The sequence below is a fragment of the Electrophorus electricus genome, chromosome 7, assembly GCF_041902795.1.
Source record: "Electrophorus electricus isolate QZ-2024a chromosome 7, ASM4190279v1, whole genome shotgun sequence".
NCBI classification, from domain to species: domain Eukaryota; kingdom Metazoa; phylum Chordata; class Actinopteri; order Gymnotiformes; family Gymnotidae; genus Electrophorus; species Electrophorus electricus.
The window spans coordinates 6614335-6624811 of record NC_137503.1 but is presented as its reverse complement, the minus strand read 5'-3'; positions in this window follow the sequence as shown (position 1 = coordinate 6624811).

Here is a 10477-nt window from a genome sequence, read left to right as displayed (position 1 = left end):
AATGCTGCAGCAGTGGCCCTGGACTCCTCGGATTCTTCGCCAGTCACCTCCATGCCCTCGGACCTGCCTCCTGACTCGCAGGCTTCATGTTCCCTGCCCATCCTACCCCCATCTGTGTCTCCTGCTGACTCCATCCCTTGGTTCCCACCCATCCCGCACTGGCCTGTGTCTCCTGTTCCCCATATGCCTCCTGTGTCTCCGTTGTTGCCTGCTTCTGCTGCTCCTTTGTTTTTACCTTCCTCTGTGCCTGGTTTTGTTTTTGTCCCTGTTGTGGCATCTGTCCCCATACCTGTACATGTTTCTGTGCCTGTTTATGTTTCTGTATCTCCCTTTGTTTCTGTCCCTATGCCCATCTGTGTGTCTGTTTCAGTGCCCATGTCTGTTTTTGTTCCTGTCCCGTTGTCTCTAGGCTGGTCTATGTTGCATTTTTGTTTTCCTCATCCATTTGTGCCTCTGGCCATGCCTCGTCATTTGTCATCTTTTGCTGCCTCTCCTCATCCTTCTTCCTGGTCCTTGTGTCTTCCTCAGTCTTTATGTTAAGGGTTCTGTTCCAGATCCTGCATCCATGTCTGTTCTTGGTTCTTGTGTTGTTATATGGTCCTGTTGCCCTGGTTTCTGCGTTTGTTCCCTTGTCTGCTCCTGTTGTGTCTCGGGCCCTTGCTCTTCAGCTCCTGTGCCTGCTCCTTGTTGTGTCCCATGTTCTGCTCCTGTTTCTGGTCTGTTTGTTCCTGTGTCTCTTTCGGTTCCTGTCCCTTCTCCTCGGCTTGCCTGTTCTGTTTTTGTCGGTGTCTCATGCTAGTCCTGTTCTTGGTCTGTTCCATTTGTTTGTTTTTTGTGTGCTTCACTGCAGCGAGCTTTTGGGGGGTGGGGGTGCTGTCACGGTTGGCCCCTCCTAGTGTCCTTATCTCCATGTTTTCCCTGTGTTATATCATTGGTTCATTTTCTCCATTCTTACGCTGAGAAGAGTGAGATTTATTAAAGGCAAATCTATAATCAGAGTCATAGTCAGGGTCCAGGGTAAATTTACCAACATGCAGGGATCCAGGAAACATGATGAGACAAACAGAAGGTAAAACACAGTAACAGGAAAATAACTAAACAGGCTAAATAGAAATGTACAACACAGAACACAACTAGAACAATACCACAGGCAAAGTAAACTCGACAGAGCTAAGTCTATTCAACTATAAACAGAGAACACAGAGACATGGATTAACAAAGACCAGCAAACTAACAGGGAAAAACATAGAGTTTAAATACACAAGGTAATGATGACTAACAATGCACAGGTGATACAAATGAGAAGATGAAATCCAAAACTTGGCTGGAAAAAGAATGGAGAAAATGAACCAGTGACATGAGACAGGGAAAAGATGCAGACAGGGACACTAGTAGGAGCCAACCGTGACACATGTACACATCCTAAATGCATCAATGGTCAGATTGCTTCTCAGACTGTTTGTGTAACTGCTTCACAGACATATATGGCCAGAATGTACGTTAAGTTTTGTTCTATATGATCTTTTGTATGATACCTTAACAAGACTTAAAAATGCCCAATGCTGATAGTGGCTGGGTTTCCCAAAAGCATTGTAAACCAAGACCATTTTTAAATGATAGAGTATGAGTATTAGACTGAACACTCTTTCATTTAAGATTAACTTAATACTACAATGATTTTTGGAAACAGGGCCCTGAGGCCCATATTTTGTTCATATACAGCATGCATGTGATAACATAATTTGACATATATCAGTCTCCTTACTTTTACACTCTAGCACTAGGCATGGAAGTTTAATAAAATAGAAATTAAAAACTAAATCTGACAGAATTAGATGTGAATTAGTCAGATTTTGTTTGAAAATCTGTATTAGACTACATTCCCATATGTGGATTGTACATTTGCCTTGTTTAAATGGCATTTTTGCATCTAAAACAGATTGATCTTAAGTACATAGCTACATCGGAACTGCTGAAAAGTGTTTAATGAAGTAGTGAATTTTTATGGCAATTTACTTTTATTTATGAAAATCATTTATTCTATGACCATGAATTTTTTTTTCTTTATACATTTATTTCCTTATTTTATTTAAAGAAACAGCTGAATAGAGAGGAATAATATAGGAAAAGAAAAATAGAGAGCCCATATAGACTGTGAAGGAAATTGTTTTTAGTCCTGTAAGTCCAGCCCAGCATCAGATGCTGTTAGGTCCCTTTGTCTCATGCCTCTCAGACTGATATTCCCAGGAGCCAATCAGCAATTAGTATGTGATGTTCAATAAGGACCTACTCTTTCCATTTTGAGTTTGTTAGTGTGTTTCTGCTTTTGCCATTGTGTTTTCACATTTGTCATGTTTTCTGATTTGCTGTCGTATTTTTGGTATTGCTGTCATGTTTTTATTTTTTCTGTGGTGTTTTCTGATTGCAGTCATCATTTCACTTCCAGGCCACCATATAAAACACTGGAATCAAGGAATTAAGAATGTCAAATGAAATGATCAATGTGAACACAGCAATCAAGTCCAACATAAGATCTAGATGGGATACAGAGTAAGATTTGGATTAACACTGCAGCTCTCACATTCAGTTTTAGCACCCTGAAAACTGATATAACCCTATTTTTACTCTTTTTATCACAGTCTTACATCCAGCAAATTCAAACTGCAGCAGAATGATTCAGCTTGTCAATGACAAGATCTGAATAAAAATGTCACTGTCCTCAGCAGTGATATAATCGGAACTTTTCACCTCCTGTGTTCCATGTGGAGTGCATGTGGAACTCGCATACATATTTCTCAAAATGTGCTCAAAATACTACAAAATAGTTTGACAGTACATTTGGAAAGCATAATTTTTTAAAGTAGAACCGCAAAATCTCATTCTAGTGATAAATAAAAGGATACTAAGATAACCCATACCATGAGTGCCTTTTTGTAGCAGGAACAGTGAAAGCTGTGATGGAGCTGAGAGCTTCAGAAGCTTTGGCATGATTAATAAGTTACCCCCTACTGTCAGTACTCCTCAACAACACTCTTCCCCCTGAAAAGCACATTCATGCATGTTCTTGCTCAGTCTTGTGGCAAGAAAAAAGAAACAAAGAATAATGAAAAACAACCACCAACTCTGTGGTAGCCTATTATTTGGAATCATTATAAAATATAAGCACATATACTGTGGTGATTTGGTCCCACTGCTATAAAACCCACAGATTGCCAAATCTAATTTTAGATTGAAGAACTGTTCATATTTTCTTGGCTATATTTAATTATTGTTAGCTATTTGCAAAAATCATTTAAAACAAAAGAATCCACAAACCTCCTAAAAGGCTTCCTTCTTGCTTCATAATTTGATACACAAATTCGGCTGGCCTTTTGAAGAAAGAAATCTTTCTTATCAGTATAACTTTGTTCCCAAGAGTCAATACAAAAGCTTGTCAAGGTTTAATAATAATGTTTATTAGATCTTATATATATATAATTAATTTTTTTCCTTGAAGCCTATTTGTAATAGTTGTCACGGTACGGCCCCTCCTCCCAAACGTCTCCCTGTGTGTGTGTGTGTGTGTGTGTGTGTGTGTGTTTGTTCATCCATATGGCCACGCCCTCCCTGTGTTTTACACCTGCTGCTCGTTGTGTATATAAGTCTTGTGTTTAAGTGTGAATGTTGTCGATGTTTGACCCTGATAGCCTGCGAGCTACGTAGTTGTTGTGTATTAATAAGCATATGTTCTGTGTTCCACAACTCGTCGCCACATCCTGCTCTGCCTCCTCAGCGTAACAGAAACATCGACAGCCGAAGGATGCCGAGAAAGAGGAGTAAAAAAAAAGAAGGGGAAGAAGGCGCATAACCATTCCTCCCCATGGAAGAGTGCTCCTGGAAAATTTTGGGGGGGGCCCTGGGTGTAGTTCAGAGGCAGACTCTGCGGAGTCCTACAGATCTCTGACAGACTATGATACAAGGAAAACCAGTATCCAGCTCTGGACTCCGCGGGGTCCTAATACCCCTACTGGGACTACAGGAAGCGCTAAGGGGAGTATGAATGGAGTGAGCACTATACTGACATCAGCCTCTGATCGGAGTATACTAACATCAGCTTCCGATCGGACTCACAGGGTGATCAAGTGGAGAATCCGGCGATAGAAGTGGAGGAGGTCCTCCATAGGGATTCTTCCTTGGTGATGGACACCGCGTCGGCAGATTCCGAGAGCAAAGGGCCTCCAGCACCCAAGGTACCTCCCAAGGCTCTGCCCAGGAGGCCCCGCTCAGTAACAAGCAGGTTGCCTAGTGGGGCTTGCAGGGAGGCGTCGTCATCCGATGAGGACACTCCCTCTGTGAAGGCTCACAGCCCCAGAGCTCAAGCACCTACGCCTAAGCCTCGTAAAGGCAAGAAGGCAGCGTCACCAGTGCCCGCCCCCGAAATGGACAATCCAGCTGGTGCGCCTCCAGATAAGCATGCACGGAAGCCAGAGCAGCCACTGCCACACAAGGCAGCAAAAGAGGATCCCGTTCAGTCAGGGCATACTCCAACCCAGCCAATGATAGGAGGACTGGCTGGGGCTCCTACTACCTTCCCCAGACTATTTAATAATTCTTTATGTAGTCCTGTTCATGTACCTGTCCCGATCACCATACCTATCCCTGTCTGAATTACTTTGCAAGTTGCTTTGTCCCCCTTTGTGTCAGTGCCTGTGCTGTCAGTGTGTCCCTCCCTGTGTCTGTTGTTGTCCTGGTCCCTGTCTTCCTCCCCTCTATCCTGTTCGCCCTGGCCCGTGTTGGGTCACTCGGTCCTCCGGCCTCGCCATTTGGCATTGGTTTCGGGTCCGTAGCCGAATAGGCTGGCATGCTGGGAGTCTCGCCGTTGAGGAGGGGCTCTGTCACGGTACGGCCCCTCCTCACAAACATCTCCCTGTGTGTATGTGTGTGTTCGTCCGTATGACCATGCCCTCCCTGTGTTTCATACCTGCTCCTCATTGTGTATCATTATTGTGCGTGTATATGTCTCATTTCTAAGTGTGAATGTTGTCAATGTTTTACCCTGATAGCTTGTGAGCTACGTAGTCACTGTTGTGTATTAATAAACATATGTTCTGTGTTCTGCAACTCATCCTCGCATCCTGCTCTGCCTCCTCAGCGTAACAGTACAACTCTCATTATAATTGTTATTTATAAATAAAATTAATAACACGCATTCTGCAGTAATAAAATAATTGCCTGCTTTCTATTTATTTGCTTTAGTCAAGACGCCTCTAGAACACTGACAGAGATGTTTTAATGAAGGTGTGTGAACCCCTGTTGGGGTGTAATGCATTGTCATTAGGGTTATTTGCCCCAGGCTGACAGTCACCCTTCTCCAGCCATCACAATCAAGCTCCGCCTGACTCTAAAATCCGCTCATTAAAACACATTAGTTTTGACAATCCCAACTGTGATCAACATTCAGTAAACACTCAGCATTAAGATAAGCTGTAATTAAATAAATAAATAAATAAATAGATAAATAAATAGAGATATTGTGGTGCATTTAGGGTAAGTTTTGTCTTCAATCTTGTTGTAAATTAGCACAACTAGTAGCTCAATTCTGAATAATAAAGAATCAGAGGATGAATCCACCAACTGTGAAAAATGTTAGGTTTGTAGTGGGTCTGTTAGTCATGTGTTTATATAGCTCTCTCAGGTTTTGGGGTGTTTGTGAACTGTTGCAAAAATACAGGCTTCGGTGAGTTGTGAGGAGAGAGGAAACATCTTCATGCTTATGGACGTAAACTGTATATCAACCTCACGTCATTTTTAAAGCAGTCTAATGTGGTTGATTACATGCTCTGGAATAAAATCAAAATATTACTATCTTAGTAAACAGGCCTTAGTAATGTTAACTCCTTACTGCTGTTTACATGGCATGTGGTTTTTAACAATGTGTATCATATGATAGTAGGAAAGTAAGTGTAGTGTAAATAATAATGAATAAATAAATAGAATTCAATTAAATTTCATTGAAGAATGTAATGAAAAATGAATAGACAGTAGAAGCAAATCATAATAAACAAGAGTACTAATCCCTTTAATCTGTAATCTTTTAAAATGTAAACAAACATTTTAAATCGTTGAAGAAATATATTTATTTATTTAGAGACTTTTGCACACTTCTCAGCCTGTTTGGCTGCAGGGCTAAGAAGATTGACCCTGGACAGCCCAGCAGCGACCTTCACTAAAAGGACCTGATCTTGTGGTTGATGGCACTTGTCAGTGTAGTCCTCTCTGTCACAAAAAAAAAAAAAAAAAGTGCGAGTTTTTTTTTCTTCAGAGGATTATAAATTGACTAAAATGGTATCTGTCATTTTTCTAATCTTTGCGGTACTGCCAGTGCCCTGGTTGCAGTGCAAGCAAGAGTACAGAGTAGTGAGCAAAAAGCTTTCTGCTTTTTCACAATGCAATTCCATTTCCAGAGGTTGGGCTGTCTTTCTCAGAAAGTCTCAGAATCTATGCAATGAGGGAAAAAAATTATCTAACTCTATCTTTAAGACAAAAACACTGGTGAAAATATGGTAATGTTACAAACAATGATAACAAAACATCATCAACAACAATAACAATAATGCTTGACAAAAATAAGTAAAAATACAACCACACTAATCAATGATAACATGTTTTTATTGTTATTTTAATGTCACTTCCCTCGTGACTATAATTTGCTACTTGTTACAAAAACATTAAGTTTAATGTAGTTCATCCATATATCCATATGATTTTGTATTGTTTATAGCCTTTCAATTACAGTAGCACCTAAAATTATTTTTTAAATAACATCTTATTGTCTGCTAAAATAATGAATGAGATACAAGAGTAACACTTCGTCAAAATATGTAGCCTTAAAATATGTTTTTGACTGATCAAAACAGCAAATGTGTACATACAATCAAAAAGAACCACTCATGTAGATCAAGAAACCTCAGCCAGAAAATGTCTGTTTATGTTTTATTGTATTATGATCATTATAGCAAGAGAACTATTATAATAATGTTTGAATCTTTCAATGCATACCTGTAACAGTATAAATGCACTTTAAAACCAGAAAAAGTTCATTCAGCTGATTGCCTAAAACCATTTAAGTTTATTAATTTAAATATTTGAGCATAAATAATTAGTTGCATAAATTTAATTAATTGTGCAAGATTTCAAATGATTAAATAATTAGCCTACTTCTAACAACTCATTACAATGTGACAATTATCACTAGTGGAAATTAAATTCATTGCGCAAAACGTGAAATTATTAAGTAATAAGCCTACTTGTAACAACTCATTAAAATGTAGTAGTTATCACTAACGACAATTAAATAAGGTTAATTTACAAGCACAAATCCATGGAAACAAAATGAATAGAACCTAAATATACAGAGCTACTTGGCAATAAAAATGCTAAATATATATACATATGTAAGTGCACATGAGGCAAGCTAATTACAGGAACAGATACACGTACAGGAACAATGGATATATTGGAGGAGATAACCCTGCCCCAATATGCAAATATATCATGCCAATAGTAAATAGAGCTGCTGCATGGCTACATCCTGGCTGTTTAAAACAAATGTTAATTTTCAATTTCAGTAATGAGTTATCTTAACTTCCCACACAGCTATAGCTACATGTCTACATTTCTGATGGTGAGCAAAATTGTCATACAAAACCTAACTGGCAAACTGTAAGGGTTTGTTTTTTTTTCCACACAGAACTTAATACATAGTGATAATTCTTATATGATGATCCATCATTTTACCCCATTATATAAAATAAATCTATTTAATTGTACTGTAAGGGACAAAAAACAAACAAACAAAACAAAAAAAAAAACACTTCCAGGGAGCACTACAGTCCTACACAATTGACAACCACCAATTAAGAAGCTAATCAGTTCTCCATAGACCTGGCCCAGTAGCTCTAGGCCCACCCCAAAAAAATTCCAGGGGGGGTTCCCTTCCTTGTCTGTAGCAGGCTACGTCCTACTCCTCCTCTTCCGGTGTGGCTGCAAGCTCTGGATTAGGTCCTTTCCCCATCAGCCAGGGATCTAGGCAGGAGCTTGGGATGTCAGCAATAGGAAGCCCTCTGGAGTAGCCATGGCTAGGGGCATATCCTCTGGCATCAGAGCAGCATGCTTCCTCTTGGTGTGTGCCTGCTCTGTGCCATCCTGATTGCTCAACCTTGAGTGCATCCTTGTGAGCAGTCCTTTGGTCGTGAGAGTGGGCGTCCTGTGGTGGTCGGTCATTTTGTGATGGTCTGTGTGCCACAGGGCAAGGAGCAGGATGTGCAGACACCTCTCGATGAAGACAGACATTTATTAAACATGAGACAGAAATAATAACCAATAGCACTCACACATAACAAGCTAGTACAGCATGACATAAACAATACATAAACATGAGCATTAAACATACAACTTACACAGGCAACTGTGAGCATAAACAATAGCACTAGTACACAAATAATGACTAACAACATGCCACAAAACACAGGGGTTTATATACATACATAAATGATACAAATAACAAGGTGCAGGTATTACTACTGACAGTGTTAACAAGAGGGGTGTGATTACAAACAAGGGGCAGTCCTGACAAAAACAGTCAACAATGACGACTCCACAGGCATGAGGCGGGCTGTACCACTTGATAAGTGGGAAGGGGAGCGTACTGTTCCAAACAGCAGTGTTAATACAAATGTTAAATACATACAAAGTAATAAAATGGTAAATAGTAATTAAAAATACTCATCAAAAATAAATGCATTGATAAAAGTAATGAAAGTAAGTAAAACAACAATGATAAAAAATTAAGTTGGTAAAAATAAAAAGTAATTAAGGTCTGTAGGTATAGTTTGTCTAAAATTTCATAATTCCACACTGTATGACAGGATCAAGGATCATGAGAAAATTTGCCAGATAATTAGCCAATTCTATAACACCATCTCATTAACATAGTCATTATCTTGCTTGTTAGCATTGAAGTTAACCATGATTAAGAACTAGCCCATCATTCCTGGTGGATTCTCTGCAACATCAGTCTACTGTTTGATTTAGTATGCTGGCATGGAATTCATGGGCATGTCCTACTCAAATGACCCAGTTTGCAATCAAGTCACTGGATGATGAATACAGCAGTCCAGTTTAACTGTGACAACCCAGAAACTGTAAATTACCATGACTATTTGTTTATTTAATTCCCTCTTCTCCTTCCAAGAGCTGTATATTATTTATGAGACATATTGTTTTTACTGATACCCATTCTGCTGATAACTAATGAGCTTGCCAGATTTTTAGGGTAATATATAGAAAGGTTAATATAAAAAATGGCAATGGATTATGGAAACATGATCTGATTTACAATACATTGTATCCTATAAATGGTTATTTATATGATAAATTGAGATGAAGTGAGATACAAACAGAGGAAGCTCATCTTTGAATATAACACACAACAAGCATTTTGTTTAGAAATGAATGCTCAGTGCACAACATTATTACTACACTATAACCATACATACAATTACCATCTACTGCAGAAATATACATTGATATATGGCATTGATATGTGCTTCATATCTTTGTAAAATGCCAAAAGGGCAGGGTATATGGCTATCCAATAATGACTTTATGTAACCTAAAATTAATACTTTTTTTCATAGTACTTTAATTCATTGTATGCTTTATTTACAATAGATAGAAGAACTTCCAATAAGCTCTGGATTCTGACTACAGCAGTTTATTGCATATATAGATTTCGATTCAGCTAAAGCTCATATGAATCACTTTGTACTTTACACAGACACATTAATTTACCACATACAATGCCCTATCTTCCTGTAGAAAATAACAATTTATATTCCCAACAGTATCTATTTGCTTATGCAGAATCTGAAGTCCTCCAGGGTAATTTATGACTTGGCAATGTATTTTCCCACCTGACTTCCATATGAGCATCTAAAACAACATGGCCTGATATTACCGTTGTTCTCCCAAACACAAGACCTCTCTGATCACCATTATGGCATTTTTCATTTTAGTCAGTTATCACCTGTGCCCTTTGGCTGTACATATCCTCACAGATCAATTTTCCAGTGTCGCTAGCCCTAACTGGGCCACTGTACAAAGATGCTCTGACTCCATATTGTACCATGAGGACTCATCTTTACCAACCTTCATGGTGGATAATGCAAGGACGGTCTTGAACATGATTATTATTGTCTGCCATGTCTCTGCCTGTACTTCACACGACAGTTAGGTTCATTTGTCTGTATAATGGCTTGGTTGCCCTAGGCCTTGTCTAATACGTTAAATTGTCTCTCCTCCATGCACAGGCCTGTCAAAGCTCTGTTGTAAAATATAATTGGATTTTGTACTGGAAACAGACATTCTTTCTGCACGTCAGTCTGGAAAAGAAGCTTAATTTTCCATTGTTTTTGCATTCCTCAATTTCAGCACTTTT